This window comes from Lactuca serriola, chromosome 3 (genome assembly GCF_051521515.1).
Source record: "Lactuca serriola cultivar US96UC23 chromosome 3, Lser_US96UC23_V15, whole genome shotgun sequence".
NCBI classification, from domain to species: domain Eukaryota; kingdom Viridiplantae; phylum Streptophyta; class Magnoliopsida; order Asterales; family Asteraceae; genus Lactuca; species Lactuca serriola.
The window spans coordinates 156,263,568-156,284,847 of NC_136410.1; positions in this window are offsets into that span (position 1 = coordinate 156,263,568).

Consider the following 21,280-nt stretch of genomic DNA (forward strand, 5'->3'; position numbering starts at 1 on the left):
AGATTTAGTGTTTTTAGGGTGTTAAAATCAATCACATGTGATTCTAAAAATTCCCACAAGCCTAGAAATGAGTTTGTATGGAACATATGAGAGATTTATGGAGTTTACGGCCCATGAGACCCCCTTCATGGCCGTAAACTCTATTATATGGTGCTACAAGGTGTTTCAAGGTCTAAAACTTGCATAGAATGGCTTCTAAAATTCATCTAAGGGCCTTAGGGGTGTTTAGTTTGCATTCTAACACCAAAAATTTTGGAGTTTACGGCCCAAGAACAAGCCTTGGACGTAAACTCTTAGAAATCCCACAAATGATGTGTTTTAGGCCCTTAAACTATTTTTGGTTGGTCCCTTGATTTATTCCAAGGGTTTTGGTGGTGTTGGATGGCTTTCTAACACCTTAGAATTGGATTTATGTCAAGTTTTGGGGAGTTTACGGCCCAAGCACTCTCCTTGGCCGTAAACTCATCTAAATCCCCCAAAAATCATGTTTCAAGTGTCCATATGCTATTACCAAGGTCCTATAATACATATCTAAGCCATAGAAGTGATTTGGAAGGGTTTAAGGGCATGAAAAACCCCATTAACATGAGTTTACGGCCCAAGCTTATGACTTGGCCGTAAACTCCTTCAAAGTCCTCAAAATCAAAGTTTTAAATGTTCTAAGTCCATATCTTGAAGTCCCTTAGCCATATATAAAGTCCAATTGAGTCTAGGAAGGAGTTTAAGGGCTAAAAACCCTTCAAAATGGTGTTTACGGCCTAGGCAGCCTCCTGGGCCGTAAACTCACATATATTGTCCAATTTCATGATTAAATGTCAAATTTGGAAGCCAAACATGCTATAGATTTAGGCTAGGAAGGTACCTTAAGGATTTGAAGCCTTAAATTTGAGTTTTGGACACTCAATCCTTGGATTTAGGAGAGAGGTTAGAGAGAGAGTAGAGAGAGAAGGAAAAAGCTTCAAATGAGTGCTTAAACATGTTTATATAGTTCCTAAAACTTGGACACGGTGGAATTCTACCCGATACCGGCCTTAAACGATGCTTTGGGTCGCACCCGATTGAGTTTCCGTCACCCGACGAGGATATTTCTAAAACTCATGAAATAAATGTTTTGGGCTAAATTCATGAGTTCCTAAATGATTTGGACCCTCATTGAATGAAAATAAATATATAATTTTAGTTAACTAAGCCCAAAAACGATAACAGGACATTTCGATTTCCGACGAGTTATTCGGGTAGAACGGGTTTTCGGCGATGAACAACTTCGGGTTGTTACATTACTGCCATTAGAAATACTTAAGCTGGGAAAAATATAAAAATGGTGTAACCCAGTTTTATGATTTTTGTGCATTTATTCTAATACAAAATGAAATAAATAGATAATAGCTTTCAAAATTGCCAAAACTTTTTTTGTTAGCGTTTTTAAACATTCTTAAGCTGGGAAAAATATAAAAATGTATTTCGAAACTGTTTAACTAAATTTTATGATTTTAGTGCATTTATTCTAATAAAAACTGAAATAAATAGAAAAAAAATTTCAAAATTGCCCAAACTTTTTGTAACACTATTATTATTAATATAGAAGTTTTGAAAAATATAAAAGATATTTTTCAATTAGTCTTTCAATTTTTATTTGTTTTTATCTTTTTAAATAATCATTAATTGGATAATAATTATTAAACAGTTAAATTAAATTACCAAATTTTTTGTAAACTTTGATTACAGTGTAAATAATCTGGAAAAAAATACCAATGGTGGTTTTTATCTAATGGAATGCAGTTTTGTGGATTTAAGTGTATTTAATCTTACAAAGTAGAAGAAGAATAGCATACTGAATAGAAAAATCATCTAAATTTTTATTTAGAGTTCTATTATATTATAAGGTCTTTTGGTAAATTGTCATGAATTTTGGATGAGTAGAACTTTTTTTTTTCCTATTTTTAGTCCATTATAAATACAAAAATCGGGGAAAAATAGGAATGCATTATGAAAAAATCTGAAAATTGTTTTCTGAGTCTTACACATAAGGTAAGAACTGCGAAAATTATTAGATACCATTTTCAAATTCTCTAAGGTGGTTTTATGATTTATTGGGGCTAAACAAAAAGAAAAATCAATCCCACAATAAACAGTAACAAAAATGACGAAACTTAATGAGAGGTCATTATTTACCATAGGTGTCATCCACGAATTTATCTAGAATTGATAGACCTCAGAAAGTATTTATATGGTTTATTGCCGTATTTTATTGCAATAATTATAATAATTCGAGAAAAATGAATTATTTTCTGAAAATTTAGAGATCATCTTATTTTATTAATGGTAATATAGCAAAAATCAGATTTGATCAGAAAAGAGTTTTAGGTATTTATTTGAGAATAAATCCTTTATGAACATATTTGAAAGCTTTTAACAACAAACTTTGATCATCTAGCATCTAAGCTTGAAGATCATTACATGCATGTTGGTTTTAAGACCATTCATAGTTTGAAATGTTCAAAAATCATTTTCGAAAGAAAACTTTGGACGCATGTGGTGTTTTTCCACCAAAACATGTAGAAAAGTGCATTCCTTTGATTTTGACTTAGGTTTGGGTCATGGGACTTCAACATGTACAACATGCATGTTGTTTGTGGATGAAATCCTACCACCATCATCATCAAAACCATGAGTAGGTGCAAGTGTTCATGATTTTTACAATAGAATGGAGTAGAAGATGGAGAAAATCCATGGAAAACAAGTAAAACTTCAAGGAATGGTGAAGTAGATATCGATTTTACCTTTAAGAACACCTCAAGATGATTAACATTTAGAGTACAAAGTGTGTTCTATGACACATTTTCTGGAGAATTTCGTGATTGATGGAGAGAGGAAGAGAGAATAGAGAGAATGAAGTGAGGGATTGTGAGAGAGAAAGTGAAGTATGGAGAAATAGAGTGTGGAGGGGAATTGATTGAGTGTGTTGGGAAGAGGAGAGAGAGAGGAGAGAGAGAGAGGAATCCAACTTTTGAATGGAGAGAGGGTCTCCCACTTTTAAATTTTAGAAAATATAACATTATTTTATAAAAATATAATGTTTTTATAGAATATGCAACTTATCCTAATTTTCATTCACAAAACCTTGATTTTTGGCTTAGAAAATAAGGTTAAATACAAATAACTTATATTTTATTTATCCTTGGTTATATTTTACTAATTTGAGTTATTTTAAATTGATATCATAAAGTCCATACCAAATTTTATGGATTTTTATGTGTTAGAGTTTATAAATTTGACCTTTTAGGGTTTTTAGGGTCTTGAGATTTAATAAATATTTGGATATCAAAAGAAATTGAATTATTTGAGATTTCAATTTGTGTTAGAGTTTAATAACTCTTTTCTAGTTAAAAATAATATGTTTAATTTATTTTTATCAATTTATTGGCATTCTATGTAGTGGTTTCGAGATTCAAGCGAAATTGAGGAAATCGTGTATACTAGTCCTAGTCTTTAACTTTGACTAAAGTTTCTATGAGAATTTGACCTAATTTCTACTTTTAAGTCAAGTTCATGATTCATGAAAAGGTGTTCGAGGCAAAGAGTGACCCGAATGTGGATAGTCTCTACAGTTAAGTAGTTATAGAATTCACATACCATTGTGAAATCTAAGTACACTATCCTTCGATCTTACTTGTTTCCAAGTTTCTAGTAGGTTATAAATTAGCATCTAGTTACTAAGTCTAGTATGTGTCGTGCCTATATGTGCAACTAAGCTTAGTCACATCTAGAACCGACTCCAATTTTGACGGTTGTCACAATCCATAGCTCAAAACCAACTATCACACAATTGATAGTTCTAGTAACCTTTATTTAGTTAATCTCTTTTAGCCATAGAATTAATTCTTAACTAATTCTTGTCCAATACTAATTAAACTATATGATTTCTCCTTTAATATATTATTCATATAATATATTAATAAACCATAATAACCTCTCTTTCTCTCTCTCTCTCTCTCCATAAATCATCTTGTCAAGTTGCTTTGGTGAAGGCAACCCAAAAGGACCATGCATAACCGGGTTAAGTACATACCAAATATAGCTACGGGCTTAGACACTAATCCAATAGTCTCCCACTTGGATAAGTCTAGTATCTATAATTACGAGTTCAGGATCCGATTAGCAATCGTAGCTCTCAAAGATGTTGTCGAACTCTGATCTTATTAGTAACCTGTCCTTTAGATAAGGGATCGTATAGTCCTGCATTCTAGATATCGTGCGAACCATTACATGGAACATAGTCATACTTATTTTCCAGTAGTTTTGTAACAACGCAAATTCTCAAACAAATTTTTCTTTTTTAAAAATATATTTATTTCCATTCATAACAAGGCATAAATAGTTTGAGTATTCTGCCAAATACAAATAGTCAAAATCCCAAGATCATAAAAGCAGTCTTCAGTGTGTATCGATCACGCCGGCGCCTTCCCACGGTCCTCGCTAGTACCTGAAATACATGTACAACAACTGTAAGCATAAATGCTTAGTGAGTTCCCCAATATACAACTTACGCACATACGCCTTTCCAGGCCCGACCTTCCGGTCCATGTGTCTCAGGGGACTTCCGTCCCTGCTGGGTAAACCTTCCGGTCCTACCCACGCCGACCTTCCGGTCCATCACACAACATATCGCCTTCCGGCCCATAACATATTGCCTTCCGACCCATAATATAATCGCCTTCCGGCCCATAACATACATAGCACATATAACAAATAACTTACCACATATAGCATACATATCATATATCATATCCGACCTTCCGGTCACACAGTCAAACCCTTCCGGGTACAGTATAGTGAGAATACTCACCTCGTAAAGGCTGAACGCTAACCAATCCCGAAATGACTCGTGCACAACCGACGAGCTACAACCTCCCTATAACATCACATATCTCATTAATACTTATATCTTCTAAGTGTGACTATCCCTAAGAAGTCAGACTTAGGTCAACTCTGGTCAACGGTCAACTCGACCGGACTCGGCGAGTACCATGGCGACTCGGCGAGTCTAGATGTCCTCCAACTTTCTGAGATTCCTTATCTACTCGTCGAGTATCCTCCTCGACCCGACGAGTTACTCCTGGAAAAATCGCGGGGCCACCCCGACTCCACTCGCCGAGTCTGAAGAACAACTCGGCGAGTCCTAGTATATCTTCAAGATACTCGCCGAGTTTGAAGAACAACTCGGCGAGTCCATGCCATGCAGACGATCAACTGCTTCCTGAATTACGTATGGTCCCGAGATATACAACCATGGGACTTTCTGGACTTCTAAACACCTTATTACTGGGGTATAAACGTCTGGGTAATAACATAATAACCCATCTAACCACTAAATGGGTTTCATAAACCCTAGATTCGTATACACATCAAAATAACATAAAGGAATCCGAAATATTACCTGGAATATGCCCTCTCTGTGTCTCCAAACCACAGAACTTGAATCCCTTGCTGTTCCTTTAGCCAAAACCCTTCTCCTCCTTGCCCAACAATTTCTTCAAGCCCTAATATCCTCCAATCTTGCTCTAGATGCCCACAGCCGTTTAGGGTTCCTCTCAATTGACTAAAGACGGACAATGACGGCATATAAGAGCATTATGTACGATCCAAAACCGAACGGTTAGGGTTTCTGCTGAACAGCGTCGACTCGCCGAGTCCCTATCTGGACTCGTCGAGTCCAGTCGCGGACCCGCGACCAAGTCTGTGATCCTACTCGGCGAGTCTAGGCTCCAACTCGCCGAGTCCCCTCTTAACTCACCCCAAAAACATAATTAAACAATACCTGAGATTTCGGGCTGTTACAAGTTTCTTTCTCCATCTCTGATTCGTCTAACATAGAACTTAATTGAACACCTCAATTCAGTCCTGACCGGGCCCGACACATAGGTCAAACCAAATCATCGAGGGGTCTATATATCACTTTTACCCTCTTAGGATAAAAGGAACAGATAAACTTTGACTTATATGCATATACCATTCACTCATCAAATCATGAACAACAATGCATTTTATTAAGTTACTGATGTGTTTACGCATTATCAATGCACAACCTACTTTCAAATAATAAACCTTATATCTAGGTTTCAAGACCATATGATATTATCGTCTTGTGACCACTCATGATAAATTTAATGAAGTGATACCAGCAAGCGTGGGTTTAATCCAATGCTCAAATCTTATTCAAAAGAACTCATGAACGTTGCAGAAAAATTTGGCTATGTCTAATACACTTTTAGACAATCTACAAACCAGTTCATGACAATCTTCTTTCATACCTAATCCTAAAGTATGAGCGATTGTGGAATGTTCGAATAATCTGATTATTCAGGAAGTCAAAACATGCAGAGTGAAACGATAGGTAAACAATTAATATAAGATAGTAACTTTACTCATAAATAATACTCCTTTATTTAATCATCAAATGTTAATTACAATTTATCTATTACACGTTTCGAAGCTATCTAATCTAAACTAATATCGTCCTTCAGCCCGATGCTCCTAGCATGATGCAAGTGCTTAACACTACTCAGTCCCTTCGTAAGGAGATCTGCTAGGTTATCCTCCAACGATACCCTCTTCACTACGAGGAGTCCTTCTTCCACCCGATGACGAATTAAATGATATTCTCTGTCGATATGTCGAGATCTACTATATGATCCCTCGGTTCCTTGGTCAAGGAAACGCTTCTTGATTATCATATAAAATTTCCATAGGCTCCTTTATGGCTGGCACAAATCCAAGGTCTCTAATGAAGTTCTTCAACCATATTGCCTCTTTTGACGCTTCGCTCGCCGCTACGTTCTCCGATTCGCAAGTTGAATCAGCTATGGTGTCCTGCTTGGAACTTTTCCATGTCACTACTCGTCCATTTAGGGTAAAGACCTAGACCGATTGCGAACGGTAGTTGTCTCTATCGGTCTGAAAACTGGCGTCACTATACCCTTGCACCCTTAAGTCATCATTCCCACCGAGGACTAGAAACCATTCCTTGGTCCTCCGAAGGTACTTAAGAATATTCTTGACTGCGGTCCATTCTGCTCTGCCAAGGTTCCCTTGATATCTGCTGACCATGCTCAAAGAGAAGGCCACATCAGGGCGAGTACAAGTAATAGCATACATGATCAAGCCAACTGCGGAAACGTATGGTACTCAACTCTTCTCTGCTATCTCGACTTCGGTACTCGAGCTTTGAGTCTTACCCAACTTGGCAGTAATTTTGATTAGTAACTCCCCTTTCTTGGAATTCTCCATACTAAAACGCTTTAGTACCTGGTCCAAGTAAGTATTCTGACTAAGTCCTATTAGTCTTTTACTCATGTTTCTCACTATCCTTATTCCAAGAATATAGGAAGCCTCTTCGAGGTCCTTCATAGCGAAACATTTCCCAACTTAGGACTTGACTTCCTGCAGGGTCGGGATGTCATTTCCGATGAGTAGTATGTCATCGACATACAATACGAGGAAGCTAACTATACTCCCACTGGCTTTGAGATATACACATGATTCATCCTCACTTTCCAGAAAATAGAACTCTTTGACTCTCTCATCGAAACAAAGATTTCAACTTCGAGATGCTTGTTTCAATCCATAAATGGATTTCTCAAGCTTACACACTCTATTGGGGTGCTTTGCATCGAAAAAACCCTCTAGCTGACTCATGGAAACTTTCTCAGCCAACTTTCCATTAAGGAAAGAGGTTTTGACATCCATCTGCTATATCTCATACTCATGAAATGTAGCAATGGCTAGCATCAACCTAAGAGACTTTATCTTCACAACTGGTGAGAAGGTCTCATCATAGTCAACTCTGGGAGTTAGAATAAAGCCCTTCGTAACCAATCGCACCTTATAAGGGTGTACCTTCCCATCCATGTCGGTCTTCTTCTTGAAGATCCACTTGCACCCGACCATCTTACGACCTGGCACATTGTCAACCAGATTCCAAACTTGGTTGTCACACATGGACTGAATCTCGCTGTCCATAGCCTCTTTCCATTACGCAGACTCCGAGACTGCCATGGCTTCCTTGTAGCTGTTAGGTTCGTCTAAATTTATTAGTGTACTATAGCTAATTAACGTATCACCCTCACTTGTTATATGAAAACCATACAACATAGGTGGAACACTAACTCTACTGGAAAGTCTCAGAAGTAAGGATTCGTTAGTTGGTTCAACCGGAGTTTCCTCCTCGGGTTGATCGCCAGTGTTAGAGGTTCCTTCATCACTCGACTCTTGAAGCTCTTCAATATCGATTTTCCTCCCACTGTCCCCTTGGCTTATGATTTCTCGCTCTCAGAAAACCCCTCTCCTCGCAACGAAGACAAAATTGTCACTCGATCTATAGAAGAAATATCCAAAGGACTTCTGCGGGTAGCCAATGAAAATACACCGCTCACTACGAGGTTCAAGCTTGTCGTGAGTCTCTCGTTTTACGAAAGCCTTGCAACCCCAAACCTTGATGTGTGCCAATGAGGGAGCTTTCCCTGTCCACATCTCGTGAGGTGTTTTGGCAACCTTCTTTGTAGGGACTGAGTTAATGATATGGGCAACAATCTCTAAGGAATACCCCCAAAATGAGATAGGTAGCGAAGCACGAATCATCATGGAACGAAGCATCTCTAGGAAGGTTCGATTACGCCTCTCAGCCACACCATTCAACTGCGGTGTCCTAGGTGGCATTGCGAAACGATTATGCATTCCTTGAGGTAGTCGTGGAATTTAAGACTAAGGAACTCTCCACCTTGATCGGATCGAAGCATCTTGATTTTCCAGGCTAACTGATTCTCCACTTCCTACTTAAACTCTTTGAACTTTTCAAAGGTTTCTGACTAATTCTTGATTAAGTAGATATACCCATATCTGCTATAATCATCGGTGAAAGTCGTATAGAAGCGGCTCGCGTCACTTGTGGTGGATCTAAAGGGCTCACACACATCGGTGTGTATGACATCCAAAAAACCCTCATCCCTTTCACAAGTATCAGTAAAGGGTGACTTGGTCATCTTTCCAACTAAACAAGACTCGCACACGACATCGTCCCTAAGGTCGAATGACTCCAAAACTCCATCCTTTTGGAGTTGGGCTACGCGTGTCTTGTTGACATGTCAATGACGACAATGTCACAAACATCTTTTGTCCAAACTATTGGAAGATTCGATATGCAACACATCATTTCCTAAGTTGTCTACAACCATCAATGTTTCATATTTTCCATTAAAAGGCAATGCTTCAAAATTTAAAACACCATTAAGTTAAGCAGTAATAGAACTCTTTTCATTATCAAATGAATATCTAAATCCTTGTCTATAGAAACCATGAAAAGAGATGATGTTTCTTTCCATTTCTGGCGAATAGCAACAATTATTCAAATCTAGTCCTAATCCTTTACTAAGCACTAAAGATTAAACTCTTATCTTGTTGACATGCGATGATCTTCTGTTTCCTGTGATCAAGTTTATCTTCTCATGCTCCACATCCCTATTTCTTCTTAGGCCATGCAAATCTGAACAAATGTGAAAACCACATCCTGTATCAAGTACCCAGGAAATAGCATGTGATCAATCATTAGATTGAATAGTATAAATACCTGCGAAGGATGGATTGATCTTCCCATCCTTGATGTCTTGCAGATATTTTAGGCAACTTCGTTTCCAATTCCATATGTTGTGGCAGTGATAGCACTTTACATCCTGTGGTCTCGAGTTGGGTGCAGTGGGACCAGCCTTGGTTCCACTAGAAACAGTGTCATCATGGGACTTTCCCTTCTGGTGGCTCTTTGAGGGAGCCTTCTTCTTCTTGCCCTTTCCATGCCCAATAGCCAAAACTAGGGCAGTAGTAGGAGTAAGAGTTTGTACAACAGACTTGTCCTTGAGGTTGCTCTCATCAGTCCTCAATAGGCCTTGAAGCTTGCTCAACGTGACCTCCTATTTGTTCACGTGGTAGGTTATGTAAAATTGGTTGAAGCAGGGTGGCAACGAATGAAGAATGATGTCAATCTCCAACTCTTCATCGAAGTTAAAATTTAACTTTAGCAGGCGGTTAACATACCTCTGCATCTTCTGGAAATGAGCAGTGACAGACTCTCCGTGTCTCATCTTGGTCATGATCATCAAAGTGATGATCTCGTACCTTTCCTACCATGCACTTTCGTGATACCTTTCAACCAAATCTGGATGCATTTTGTTGGGATAGAAGTCGTCGTAGGACTTTTGGAGTTCAAAAATCATGGTTGCTAGCATGATGCAATGGACTTTCATGGCATCATGCTTATGGGCCTTAAAGGCAGCGATCTCCTCAGGAGTGGCAATGTTCATTTGCACCTCTTTCAGCTCCTTGTTGAGGATGTACTCTTTGTCCTCGTAGCGGGTGACCATCCTTATGTTGTGGATCCAATAGTTGAAATTGTTTCCATCGAAGATCACCGTCCCACACAAATTCATGTGTGAGAATGTGTCGGAGGCGTTAGAGATTGAAGCATTGTGGTTTGAGTTCGACATCTGAAAAGGAAAAGAGACAAAGTTTGATTAGATAAGAATCCCCAATTAAACACCCAAATGAGAAATTAGGGCTAGGATCCAAAAACATTATATGCAATTTAGAAGAGGGATGCCGTAATCTAAACAACAATTAATTTGAAGGTAAGTGAATGACGATTCACTAATTTCCACCATGAAAAACAAAAGAGAATTAAGTTTTAAATTTATTGAAAACTCCTAGATCTTTTGAGATTCATTGAACTTTTCAATGGCATGTTTAAATCTCGATATGCCCCTCAAGTTTGTGACTGGTATGTTGAGGATCACAAAGCGGGTATAAATAACAATGCAAATGTACATGTTGCCCCCAATGTTACAGCCACCTAATCGGGGTGCCGATTAACCACACACGCTCCATCGATCTATGAAAAACATTGAGTCACCCTTTGCCAGCTTTTCTTAGAGCCCAATTAGTGTGTCGGTTAACCACACACGCTCCACTAACGTCTTAGCAAGGGTACAAAGAGTAATTTCATGGAATTGCATCAAATTCACTTTTTCCTAAAGTAACTAACACTGGGAATTTTGAAAAAACATTTCGCTTCTTTATAAATTCATTATACTTTTAATGAGGAAGGAGTTGCCATATCCTACCCTTTCGGCTAACGACCCTCTGCCAATCAAGGAAGCGGTGGGTAAGAGTGGACACCCATTAAACAACCATTTTATAGGCGATAACGTTATACCCCCTTATAAATTGGCTTTGTGAATGAAGCCTACTAACGGTAAGACAAGCATTTATGTTATACATATATAATAATTATTCTTAATATTATAATAGTATAGGGTGAATTTTAAACTTGTAAAATTCTAGGGGTTGGAATTTAGTTATTTCAAAATTAAACTTTTAATCCAAAAGTTAAATTCCAAAACTTGCGGGCAAGTTTAAACATTTCAAAACTATCTAGATCAAAATGCAAATAAATAATTAAACAATTAATTATGGTGATTATCCTATTTTGACATAATCCAATTTCATGCAAGATAATGATGCAATAATCTAAATAATTAACATTTATCATATAAGGAAGTAATTATTCAATTAATTTGAAATTATCTTTTATTTTGGCAAGGATAATCACACAATATCAATAAAATTCGTATTTTATTAATTAAAAATGATTTGGTAATTATCCCACAGCAAAATAGGCATGAAATCCCGAGATTCCATTTATCTGACAGCCCGACTCGCCGAGTCCCCTTATGGACTCGTCTGGTTCATCTTACTCGGCGAGCCCACTTTGGGACTCGACGAGTCTGTCAGGCAGAAGACCAAAAAACCGAATTTTCAAGCACAAATGAAACACAAAGCATCAAATACAATAGAAACCAATCAAGTCTCTGATACCACTTTGGGTTTTATACAAAAGAACAATCCTATGTGATCATGCAAACCCTAATGCTTGGATCTAGGTTTCTCTATTGTACATGCAATTCATCCAAGACTTGAATACCCTAATCTAATATATATTGAAAATTAAATCTATAACAAAAAAAGTTTACATAATACCTTTCAATAGTGGCAAGAATCCTTGATCATCAAGAAGCTTAGTGTCACAATTGTAACACCTCTAATGACTTATAAACACCACAAGCTAGAGGATGATCTAGAAGACAGAAATAGAGAGGCTAGATTTCAGCTATAGTAACCTTAGGGTTTCTTGATGTAGCTGAAACTGAAGCCCTAGGGTCCATTAAATAGCTGAGCTGCTAGGGTTTCATTCAAAACCCTAATTGGATGACTTTGGCCCTAAGCAGCTTGAGAACCTTCTACAATAAGGCCTCCTTGGCCGATATTATAGTGGGATTACACTCCTAATTTCGTCCCCCATATGTCGAGGAAGATCCACAACCCAAAACCAACTATCACACAATTGACAGTTCCAGTCCCCTTTATTTAATTAATCTCTTTTAGCCACATAATTAATTCTTAACTAATTATTGTCCTATATTAATTAAACTATATGATTTCTCCTCTAATATATTATTCATATAATATATAAATAAACCATAATAACCTCTCTCACTCTCTCTCTCTCTCTCTCTCTCTCTCCATAAATCATCCTGTTAAGTTGCTTTGGTGAAGGCAACCTAAAAGGACCATGCATAACCGGGTCAAGTACATACTGGAGGGTTTAGAGCATTCTAACACTCCTGTGGTGTACATGCAACCCTAGAAACCTTGGATCTATGTTTTCTCTAAAATACATGAAAATTTGATTTTCCAAGGTTCTCAACCTAAGTAGCATGTTATAGGGTAATTGTAATATAAAACTTTAGTAGAGTAACATACCTTTACATGTGGTTGATTTCTTGGAGTCTTTAGAGCCAAGCACCAATAATGTGGATGCCTTAAGTGGATTCATAAATCACCAAAAACAAGTTGGAAGCACCAATAATGTAAGAGTCCATATTTAATTAGCCCCTTTTGATCACTATATTAATTCGAAATTAATTCTTGATCAATACTAATTAAATAATATGATTTCTTATTAATATATTATAACTTATAATATATTAATACATCATAAATATCTTATTCTCAAGAATATATCCATACAAATTGATAGGTAAAGTGCATCCCAAATGAACGATGCCAGGTCGGGTCAAGTTCATACCAAATATAGTTACGGACTTAGACACCTTATCCAACAATATCCCACTTGGATATGTCTGATAACTATAGTTGCAAGTACAAATTCAGGAACCAACCAGCAATCGTATCTTTTTAAAGATTTGTTGAACTATGAAGTGCCATTTTATATAAGTGATCATATAATCCTATGTTCTCAAGATATCAGCCGGACAAATACATGGAACAATGTCATACTTATCGTCCAACAGTTTGTTTCTCGATCTCTGATTTGTTTGACATAGAACTAAATTGAACACATCAATTAGGTTCTGACCAGGCCCGACACATAAGTCAAAACCAAATCATGGAGGGGACCAGATATCGATTCTATTCCTAAAAGGAACAGATAAACTTTGACTCATATGCTTGTACTAATGAGCTGTTGAATTATGCGCAAAAGCACGTTTTATGACATCAAATTAATGATGTGTTTTCGTACAATCAATGGATAAACAACTCCTAGTCAAGAACTCATATCTCTAGGTTTGAAGATTTATATGATATTACCATGTCACGATCACTCAAGATAAATTCAATAAAGTGATACAAGTGAGCATGGTTTTAATCCAATACTTAGACCTTAAGGGTACTCATAAATGTTGCAGCAACCATTGCTATGTCTAATGCACCTTATAAAAATCTACATGCCCAATTCATGACAGTCTTAATTCAATACCTACTTCCAAAGTATGACTAAATGTTCAGAGATTGAATAATATAATTACTCTGGAAGTCAAAACATGCAAAATTGAAACAATAGTAAACGATTAACACAAGATAGCAACACCTTCATCGTAAATAAAAAACTTTTATTTAATCAGCCCGATCCTACTAACATGTTGCAAATGCCTAACCCTAGTCAGTCCCTTCATGAGGGGATCTGCATGGTTCTCTTCTAATGATACCCTCTTTGCCATGAGGAGTCCTTCTATCTTGTGTCTTATGAAGTGATATTTTTTGTCAATGTGTGTCTGGATCTACCGTGATCACTTGATTCCTTAGCTAAGGCAACCGCACTATTGTTGTCACACAAAATCTCCATAGGCTCCAATATAGTTAGCACAACTCCATGGTCTCCAATGAAGTTTTTCAGCCATATCCCCTCCTTTCCGCTTCACTTGCTACTATGTACTCTGATTCAAAAGTAGAATCAACTACTATCTCCTGCTTGGAACTTTTCCATGTAATTGCTCCTCCATTTAGGGTGAAGACCCAACCTGATTGAGAACGGAAATTATCCATATCTGTCTGAAAGCTAGGATCACTATACCCAACTACTCTCAAGTTATCACTGCCACCGAGAGTAAGAACCCAGTCCTTAGTCCTCCGCAGGTACTTGAGAATGTTCATTACCGTAGTCCAGTAAGCCTTGCCAAGATTTCCTTGATATCTGTAGACCATGCTCAAAGAAAAGGCCACATCAGAGCGAGTACAAGTCATAACAGTGACATGATCGAGCCAACAACGGAAGCATATGGTAATCGACTCGTCTCAACTATCCTAGCATCTGTACTCGGACTCTGAGGCTTACTTAGTTTGGCATTGTGCTAGATTGGTAAGTCCCATTTCGTGGAATTATGCATGTTGAATGTTTTCAACACCTTATCCAAGTTGGTACTCTGACTAACTCCAATTAGTCTTTTACTCCAGTCTCTCAATATCCTTATCCCTAGGTTATAGGTAGCTTCTCCAAAGTCCTTCATAACGAAACACTTCCCAATGAAGGACTTAACCTCCTACAAAGTTGGGATGTCATATCCTATGAGTAGAATGTCATCCACATACAGTACCAAAAATCAAACTATACTCCCACTAGCCCTAACATATACACATGACTCATCTTCACTCCTCGAAAAGCCAAACTCTTTGACTTTCTCATCAAAACACATATTCCATCTGCGAGATGATTGTTTCAACCCATAATGGATTTCTCAAGCTTACACACTCTGTTAGGGCACTTTTGATCGACAAAACCCTCTGGCTGAGCCGTATAAACATCCTCAGCCAACTTTTAATTAATGAAAGAGGTTTTGACATCCATTTGTGTAACACTCGTGTTTCTAGCCTAGGCATTTATATTTAGTTGATAGTCTAGGTTAACCTTTGTAACTCATTTTAAAGAAATGAAAGGGAATTATGTGAATATTATGTAAATTATGTGTTTTATGCTTAATTATTAGGGCTTAAAAAAATAAGCGTCAAATTTAAAGTGTGAGATAAGCCCGATATCTTTACATAAAGTTGTAGTGGTCGAATCAAGGATTTCGGGGATATAAAGAATTCCAAAATCCAAGTTATAACGAAGAAGTTATGACCTGTCGAAATTTCGCGACAAAACCGGCACGGTGTTGAATGTCGTAAAAAGTGAGTTTTTGAGAAACTATTTTTTTGCCTTAGTGATCTAAACGAAAGTTTTAGTACTTGTCAAACCGAGAAGTTCGATAAAAAGAACACCCAAATCTAACTTCGTATGAGGAAGTTATGATTTTTCGAAGTTTCAGCTTAGCAGTAGACAGCTAAAAACTCGAATTTTAGATCGAGCGATTTTGAGCCGACACCACCTAAACGAGAATCGAAGGTCTCGTCATTAGGAGCACAACGGTAAAAAGTCTGACGAAAACGAACGTCAAATGAAGAAGTTATGAATTTTTAACGAATTTCCTGTCCCGGTCTGTTAAAAATAATAATATAAAATTTAAATTCAAAATTAGCCGACGAAGTTTAAATGGAAGTTGTAGAGTGTAATTTTAGCTACGTGTGCATGTAAAGAACGTCAAAAACGGAGGTCGTATGCGAAGGTTATGAATTTTAGAAGATTTTGGGACAAAATTAAATTTCGCATAGATAAGCTTCACCCGGAAGTGCCACGTCACCCTCGCCTCGCATGTGCCACGTATCCGAATTCTGCTGAGTCACCGAAGCCACTTGGCGATACGTGTCGCCTGCCCTCGCATCCGAAGTTCAGTCCACTAGAGGTCCGACGCGTGTTCCATTCCTCATGTCCGAGCCTCGCAGAAGGAGCCACGTTCGAAGCCTCAGACTAGACCGTGGTCCAATCAGAAGGCGACAGCGAGCCCCTTGCAGGTGCGAGCCATGTGCGAGCCACGCGCAGCCCACGTGCAAGCCCTCCCCTGTGAGCTTCGGATCTGCAACGTGTGGCCTCTTCTCAGTCCTTGGATCAGAAGCCTCGCCCCTATAAACAGAAGGGTGCGAGACCTCCCTGGTAACTTTGAAAATTTGTCAATTTTATGTCCTAAACCCATATTTTCTTCATGTTAACATCCCGCAAAGCCCCGGTATCGATTGTAAAGCCCGGTATCCTCCACGAAGTGCCCGAGAAGCCCGGAAAATTTATCTTTTCAGTTTCGAAGCCCGACTTTTGCAATGCCCGGTTTCTCATTAAAACTCCCGGGTTTATTAGAAACGATCGTTTTAGGAAACGAATTGCTGGCCGATTATCATCAAATCATGTGAGTGTATAGTCACTTTCATTTTACACATAGATATGAAGTATTACCTTATAATACGTGTTATGTGCAAATATATTAATTGTTTAGTTGAGGTGACTGTTGTGTTGATGTTTTATACAAGTTTTAAACCGTATAAGTATTTTTATCTACAAATATGTTGGGTAGAACATGGGTAGATAGTGATGTGTGATAAAAATAAAATTGTTGAGAGGCCTCGATGTGTTTTAAGATCCAGTGATCTAGCGGAGTTTGGATGACGACCACAGACTTTCAAGAGAGTCCAGTGGGAAACATTAGCAGGTCCGCAACCTGTAGGTGTTAATGAACTGAGAGTGTTCATTCGTTGTACTCCATCCCCCTCATGGTTGCCTCTAGGAAATTTATGGCTGAGGAAACCCCTTAGCAGTAGTGTCTATCCTGATGATATTCTTTAGGCTAAGTCCCTTGTGAAAAGTGTTTAGGGACATAAAGTGAGGATAACGGGAACGGGTAATCAGGGTTATTGTTGATTGGTGAACTTAATAAGTTTATTATTATTGTGGGTTGAAAACCCTATATGCTCACTAGGCTCCCAAGCCTGACCCACTCAGCTTTTTATGTTACAGGTAGTGGACTCCGAGCATAGCCGGAGGACGACGAGAGATTTTTGGATTATAGGCCATTAGTTGTAAATAACTGTTGAAAGGCTTATAATGTCTTGTTTATGCTTTTGATCTCTATCGGAACATGACATCCCGAGGTTTTGATATATATATGGAAAACATATACCTTCTTAATGAAGACTTTTGATAAACTTTTATCATATTTTGTTTGTGACCAATTCCGCAACATCTTTTAAAAAGGTTTCTCTAATTTTATTTTAAAAAGCATAAATTAAATCAGTCTTTTCTGGCCGAGAAATTAGGGGATGTCACAGTTGGTATCTGAGCATTAGTTTAAGCGAACTACGAAATTGTAGAATTTCTATACTTGAACTTAGAATGCTAAGTGATGATTGTGAGATGAGTGTCTACCATATTTTAGTCACGAGAACTAGTTTATTTTAGGGAAGATGCCTAAAATGCCCTTATGTGCTAAATGCTATGTGTTTGCCATGTGTGCCATTAGTTGTTCGGATCTATGGTTTGTTGCCGACCGTATCTGGAAACCTTATGTGTGTAGGATTCTAAGCATACGATTACGAGATTAGAACTAACATGTAAACGTTTCGGAGTGATAAGGGAATTGACATGTATAACAAAGATAAAGACCTAAATTCGCCTTATTCGTTATATAGATTGTAATGGCAAGAACTCGTAGTGGAGCTGCAAATGCAAACAGAAACGGGGATCAACAGCCTCAACCTCAACTAGTTGAGCAAGTACCTGTTGTAGGAGCTACACCTGAGCCAGTGACGATGGCTGGGGTACATGCAATGATACAGATGATGTTAGATCGCCAAATGGAGGGGAAAGGTGATTACTACAGCAACATAGGGAAGAGACTACAATGCCTATTGAACAGCCCGTATTGAATGAAGGGCAATCAGTAGGAGGGAACTACAGTGGGACTCTTGGTCAAGCCAACCCACCGATAGTTAGACAAAACAACCAGGATGGAGGAGTTGATGGACACGGATGCAAATACAAAGATTTCATGGCATCTAAACCGCCGTGTCTATCTAGAAGTCCGACACCGGTGGAAGTCATGAATTGGATCTCCGAAATGGAGACGATGTTTGAAAGTTGCGAGTGCAGCAACAAACAAAAGACCGCATATGTGATTCCTCTATTAAAGTCTGGTGTATTGAGCTGGTGGAAGTTACTAGCTGATTCGAATGAAATTGCAGTACTGCTCTGAGCAGGATCTTCTGGAAATCAATAATGAGTTCCAGAATTTAAAGAAAGGAAAGATGAGCGTTACTGAATACGCTGCTAGTTTTATGGAAAAGATGAAGCTTCTTCCTCATCTAGTTCCAACTGAACTCTCTAAGGTCAACAAGTTTGCCCTCGGATTACCAGTGGACTTTGGTCCGATGGTTAAGCAAGCAACCACTTTGAGAGCCGCCATCTGGGCTGCTAAGAATGTTGAGGTTCAGATCAAAGAGAAGGGTCTGGAGAGGGCAGAAGTTGGTGAAAAGAGAAAATTTGAAGGAACATCAGGTTCCAACAAGAAAAGAAAATTTTCTAAGTCCAAGAAGTTTGGAGGAGGAGGAGGAGGTGAAGTGAAATGCTGTGAGAAGTGCAAGAAAAAGTACTTTGGGAGATGTAGTGAGGAGGTGACTTGCTTCAAATGTGGAAAGACTGGGCATTATGCCAATGTGTGTCCGTCCGACAAGAGGGTATGTTTTGAGTGCCTTGAAGTAGGGCATATTCTTAAAGACTGTCCAAAGAGGAAGGATGCAGCAAAGCCCAATCTACCACCAAAGTTGAAGGCGAGAGCCTTTCAGATGACACTTGAAGCTGCAAAAGAAGAAGTCGATGTCGCTTCAGGTACCTTTCTTGTAAACGAATTGTCTGCCCAAATTTTGTTTGATTCTGGAGCCAGTTACTCCTTTATATCGCATGAATTTGGTAAAAAGCTAGCTTTGCTTGTAGATAGGCTAGTTGATGCCTTATTAGTTGAGATTTCTAGTGACAGGTTTGTACCTGTTAGCCATCGTATGAAAAACATCCTCATTGACTTAGATGGGAATAAGTTCTACGAGGAATTATTGCCTATCGAGTTAAATGGATTCGACATAGTTTTAGGAATGGATTGGCTTAGCGCCAACGATGCTGAAATATTATGTAGAAAAAAGATAGTAAAAGTAAACCCGCTAGGGAAAGAGTCATTTATGGTGTATGGAGACAAACGCAGAGTAAATTCTGGAATCATTTCCCTAATGAAAACCAGAAAGTGTTTGGCCAAGGGATGTACATCATATCTAGCGTTCGTGATCGATGCTAAGATGCAAAAGAAGGAGGTGCAGAATATTCCGGTGGTGTGTGATTATCCAGAAGTCTTTCCCAAAGATCTTCCCGGATTGCCCCCTGATCGACAAGTAGAATTTCGTATCGACTTGTTACCAGGAATGATGCTGATAGCAAAAGCACCATATCGATTAGCACCAACAGAGATGAAATAACTTATGACATAACTTCAGGAGTTATTGGGCAAAGGTTTCATTCAACCTAGTTCATCGCCCTGGGGAGTTCCTGTGTTATTTGTAAAGAAGAAAGACGGAAGCATGAGAATGTACATCGATTGCAGAGAGCTGAACAAAGTGACGATAAAGAACAAGTACCCGTTGCCAAGGATCGATGACATGTTCGACCAGTTACAGGGTTAGAGCTATTTCTCGAAGATCGATCTTAGGTCGGGATACCATCAACTAAAGGTGAGAGAGCAGGATATCAAAAAGACTGCGTTTAGAACAAGATATGGACACTATGAATTTTTGGTTATGTCATTCGGACTAACCAATGTCCCAGCCGCTTTCATGGATTTGATGAATAGGGTTTGTAAACCATTCCTAGATAAATCCATGATAGTATTCATAGATGACATCTTGATTTATTCAAAAAGCAAGCAGGAGCATGAAAAGCATCTGCGTGAAGTGCTAGAAGTCCTGAAAAAGGAGAATTTGTATGCCAAGTTCTCCAAATGTGAATTTTGGATTCAAGAAGTCCAATTTTTAGGTCATGTGGTTAACCAAGAAGGAATAATGGTTGACCCAGCAAAGATTGAAGTTGTGATGAAGTGGGAACAACCAAAAAGCCCAACGGAGATTCAAAGCTTTTTAGGATTAGCTGGATATTACAGAAGGTTTATCCAAGGATTTTCTTCGATTGCTACACCATTAACAGCTTTGACCAACAAAGGAGCTACTTATGCTTGGAATGAGAAGCATTAGGAAGCCTTTGAGAAGTTGAAGAAGAGATTGTGTGATGCATCGATTCTTTCGTTGCCTGAAGGAGTTGATGACTTCGCAGTTTATAGCGATGCGTCTGGAGTTAGGTTAGGTTGTGTTCTGAGCCAAAGGGATAAAGTGATGGCGTATGCATCAAGGCAATTGAAGGAGCATGAATAGAACTACCCCACTCACGATTTGGAGTTGGCAGCGGTAGTATTCGCCCTAAAGATATGGAGGCATTATCTTTATGGCACAAAGTGTAAACTTTTCACTGGTCATAAGAGTCTTCAATATCTCTTTAATCCGAAGGAATTGAACATGAGGCAACGACGCTAGCTAGAGTTACTCAAGGACTACGACTGTGAGATACTTTACCACCCTGGTAAAGCAAATGTGGTTGTTAATGCTCTCAGTCGGAAGGTAAACCGTGAAAAGAAAAGGCCAAGAGCATTGAGAATTGAAGTTGTCTCGACAATTGTGGAAAGTATAAAGAAAGCTCAAGAGGAAGCTTTAGGGAAAAATGACCGAAAGGAAGAACGTTTGGGCAAAACGTTTGTGTTCGGTACAAACAACCAAAGGTTGAAGGTATTCCAAGATAGGATTTGGGTACCTAAGACGGGCGGAGTAAGAGATCTTCTAATGGAAGAAGCTCACAAGACCATGTATTTGATTCATCCCGGCGGTACAAAAATGTATAAGGATCTAAAACCCTATTATTGGTGGCCGACGA